At 40.5% G+C, this 4465-nt stretch overlaps 1 long non-coding RNA gene across 2 annotated transcripts; it reads right to left on the reverse strand.

The window, feature by feature from the left end:
- Positions 1–394: 394 nt before the first annotated feature.
- Positions 395–4458, reverse strand: LOC119285169. Of its 2 annotated transcripts, none has more exons than XR_005139371.1 (4): positions 4273–4458; positions 1862–2550; positions 1660–1747; positions 395–777 (listed from the first exon to the last, which is right to left on the reverse strand). It is a non-coding gene; the product is annotated as an uncharacterized LOC119285169 (long non-coding RNA). The 2 variants fall into 2 exon arrangements; XR_005139372.1 differs by having other exon boundaries at positions 1352–1747.
- Between the last annotated feature and the right edge of the window lie 7 nt (positions 4459–4465).

The following is a 4465-nucleotide window of genomic DNA, read 5'->3' on the forward strand; positions in this document are numbered from 1 at the left end:
CCTGAGTTTTACGGTGTGGGTTTGGGTCTAATTTTCCTTCCAATCAGATTAGCCCAAGTCAGCCAGCACGTAAAGCTACGTAAACCAATTTATGTAGGTGTAGCAAAAAGCCCTAAGGCGTTGTTTGGATAGTGAAGATTAGCGATAGGATTATAGAAAATGAGGTTTTAGCCGATTTCTAGGAAAACCCGTTTTACATCAATTTTTACAAATAACCAGTTCATAAATAACTACGTTTGATATGGAAATTTGAAAAACTGGTCGGCCCAGTTCCTTGTTTGGATGCCCACGACTACTAGCTGCTTCTATTCCTACTAGATGACCCGGTTGCGCCAATGGCGCAAGAAGCGAATTAGAAAGAATGTAAGAAGCGAATTAGAAAGAATGTTAGTAGTGAGTAAGTAAAAGATGTAACTGGAAATATAATGCAGTGTGGATTGTATTACATCATGTATTAACCACAAATCATGAAATCAATACCAGAGAACCAACTAATGTCACCACCTCTGTACTAACAACCAACATTTAGTATCACAGGAGTGTTTACTTGCAGATCAGGAGTATCACAATTACAACTAAAGAGGCATTGTCCTCACTGCTGTCCTGAGCCCTTTACAAGGAGAGTTCCAAGCCTCGCAACTTCTTCCTTCAGCTCTACACATGACCCTTAGTTACGAAGCTCGTCCCTCAGCTATGATTATTTCAAGATGAAATCAACATGCTATTTCTCTCACATGGAACATGTTCAGAATTTAGCCAGTCTTGCTAATCTTTCAGCTACAAAGGCAGAAAGAAAAATGGCATGATGAATAACTAAAAAAAACTGGACCAATAATACTTGTAGCATTAAAAAACCGAGAAAGTGAATTGAGGACAACAGAACAATTATTTATAACAAGGGCAAGCTTGGCTGATGCAAAATGATCACTCTGAAACTATATTTTAGAACCAAATTAAAAAGGAACAAAATAATCTAATACTCCCTCCGTTCCAAAATAACTGTCTCAACTTAGTACAAAAACATCATGTATCTTTAGGACCAATTTTTAGACGATGGTACCACATAAATCAAGAATTAGACATATCAGATTGCAACGTATTCATGGTCATGTATCTTTAGGACCAATTTTTAGACGATGGTACCACATAAATCAAGAATTAGACATATCAGATTGCAACGTATTCATGGTCAGTTACCAATCATGTCACACCAAGGATTTGCACATAGAACCTGAAATAACTGCAGCTAGCTTGAAGTCTGAAATCTACCAGGTGACAGACAAAGGCAATACCACCAAACCTTATTCTTATTGGACAAGCACAAGATTTAAGAGAAGATAAAAAGGGCAACCTGGTGCATGTAGCTCCCGCTTGCGCAGGGTCCAGGGAAGGGTCCGACCACTTTAGGTCTATAGATTTAAGAGAAGATAACACATAAAAAATCCTATTTGGTTTCTGGATGCATGCACTTTCTGGATTGTGCACATCAAAGCATGGAAGAACATTCCTAGGAGAGCCATTGTAGCACAACAAAGTAAACCAAAAATAAAAAAAGAAGTGAGTTTGTATCATGTAATTTAGCAATGTATCAGCCCATATCACCATTTATTTTTCAGAGACCAAAGAAAATGACAGAAGTTTCCCTATTCTTTCCTGTACCTTTCTACCAGAATGCTCTCTATTTACAAGCGCCACACAGACTATTTCCACTTGGCGGCAGGTTGGGCACAACAATCCTTGCCGCGAGCTGCAGAAGAACCACACACGCACATACGTCAGACCAGGACACACGAACACGGGCGCCATGAGGGGGAATGGAACGAACCGGAAGGGGAGAGACAGATCGAAAGAGGGAACGTACGGAGGCATAGTCAGGCTGGGAGGCCGTGAGCGCGGCGGCGGTCTCGGCGGCGAGCTCGTCGAGCTGGCTGGTGGTGACGCCCATGTATACCCTGACGCAGACCGAGCACGGGGTCGCGGTGCTCCTGGCTGAGCCCATAGCTGAGCTTCTTGAACCACACCGTGATCTTGTCGAAGTGCACCGTCTCCGTCCGCCCGTCCCGCTTCACGACATACATCACCGAAAACTAACAAAAACATACTCATGTGCATCATCCAAACAGGCAATGGTTTTGCATGTTTGTACATCAGAATCAATAATTGAATTATCAACAGATTGGTATATGCAACATGCTTAAATATCATGCCAAGAGAATAATTAAATGCCACATTTATGAATAACTGAACATTATGAATGCCATGCTGCATTTTGTAATGGTAATGATCCAAGATAGTTAAATAGATGGTCATTATTAGGAATGCTCCATAGGATCTAAAGACACGTGTGCATGTTTCTTAAGTGTGCTTTCTAAAATTGGATACCCATTTAGCTCTATTAGCTTGACTTGAAGCGATGGGGACACCGCAAAGTTGATCCCGTACTAATAGTCACAGACAACCTTGTAGAAGATCATGCCCACCCTTGGTCCTTAGAGGGACGTGTGTTGTAGTGGTAACCACATCAGTGAACTTGAAAGGTTATACATGTTCCTACATTACAGAAATGAAACAATAAGCATCTTCACAATAGGACTACATCACTCGGCCAACAGGGCATTTAACGCAAATGCATTGGCTAATGCCAATGATGTCTGTTTCTTACACAGGATAGCCATGAAATTGTTAATCGTATAAAAGTACAGGAATGCAAAGAAACCATGATCGTTCTACAATTGTTGAAGCAAGCTATTATCTTTCAAGAAATCCTATAGAAAATAAGCAATGTAAAAAGGGGAAACAGCTAGGCACGCACTAAGAAACTGACGAACAATATCTGTCCAACTAAACTTCTACACATGATGAAATAAATATCCTTGCAGAGGGCCCTTTATAATTGGAACAAAGAAATAATTTAAAAAAACAGTACCCCTCTGTCATCACCATAGTCTAGCAGATTAATTTAACACAATTTAGGATGGGTAGCACTATAATATTAAAACTGAACTAATTGTTCCTGCTACTTGTGCTTTCTGATGCCTTGTACATATTCATATATGATACAGTAACACTGGCAGCAATTTCTCAAGCGCAAGAACACATATTTTTTTCAACTAACAGATTGTATCTAAAGTCCCCCCAAAAGCTGACTTAGAATCTAATCAAATAAGTCAAAAACTCTTTTTTAGACTAAATAAGTAGAATCCTGCCTTCTTGTGGCTACAGTTTAGTCTTGGCTAGAATTTAATCTAACAAGCAGAAACCTCATCAGAATTTAATACAGAATATGAATGACAATAAAACAATTCTAAGCAAAGAGGAGGAAGAGGGGAGCGAAGCTGACAGGGAAAGGTTGTCGGGGCGAGCTGAGGGCTTGCTTTCAGAAAAACTCTCCCACAGGCTTGCTCTACACTCGCCGTTGCTCTCAACCGCGACCGTAAATTTCTGGGAATATATGTTTCCTCTATATAATTATGCTGGATTTTTGGAGAGATGCATCACATAATATCTTTCAGTTTCAAATCCATGAGTTTGTGTAGATTTCGTTTGTAAAACTTTGTATAGCTTAGGTTCTGAACTATCTTTATGAAACCTTATGTAAGATCTGAAGTCAATCTTGTCGATTGTGTACAGATCCGATGAATAAATGGGCAAGGAAACCAAGTGGTGTCCGGGGATTGATGGCTCGGATAGCCTGGTAATGATATCAATAAGTAATTATTGTGCAAACAATAACTAATGCAGGTTCCAGGATCTCGTGTGTTGCTGCTGATTACCGAAGGCATATTAGACAAACTCTAATCGATCTAGCCAGTCCAGGCACAACAAGAATGGGCCGCTGCATTGTAAGGTATATCCAAGATTCAGAAACATATGATTTCGCTGCTTTCGACTCAGAACTGAACTAAGCTAGGCACCCGAACACCATGCTAGAATCCAGAGGGAAGCATAGCGCAAGTGCGACCCTCGCTGACCACCTAGAGGCACGGTACCAGTAATGCACCAAGATCTGTCTATTCAAGAGGTAAACAAGAACACATCCTCGTTTGATATCATGATATGCAAGTAAGTTTCAAGCACAGGGTTGATATGCAAACAAATATCACACACACAGGGAGACCGCCCAAACAAGCACATCAGCTCACATCACTTTTAGTAGACAAAAACTGAGCAAGAGAGACCCAACCTTGTTCATAATGACACGAAGGACCCAACAAACAGAGAACATAGATCAGCCTGCAAGTAGAAGAAAAAATAAGAGAATGAACAACATACCAGCTCATAGACATTTCATGAAACACGTCAGGAGTATTGTAACGGAAGAACACCTCCTTCATATGATAATAATGAGCAGCAGTAGAATGGAAGGATCACTGGCAAATTGAACGAATGAGAGCAGCCCCGACGATCTAAAGCTTCAGACCACCAATATCATCATAAACCATGTTTGTCGGCATTGCTAAAAAAA

The sequence above is a fragment of the Triticum dicoccoides genome, chromosome 4A, assembly GCF_002162155.2.
Source record: "Triticum dicoccoides isolate Atlit2015 ecotype Zavitan chromosome 4A, WEW_v2.0, whole genome shotgun sequence".
NCBI lineage: Eukaryota > Viridiplantae > Streptophyta > Magnoliopsida > Poales > Poaceae > Triticum > Triticum dicoccoides.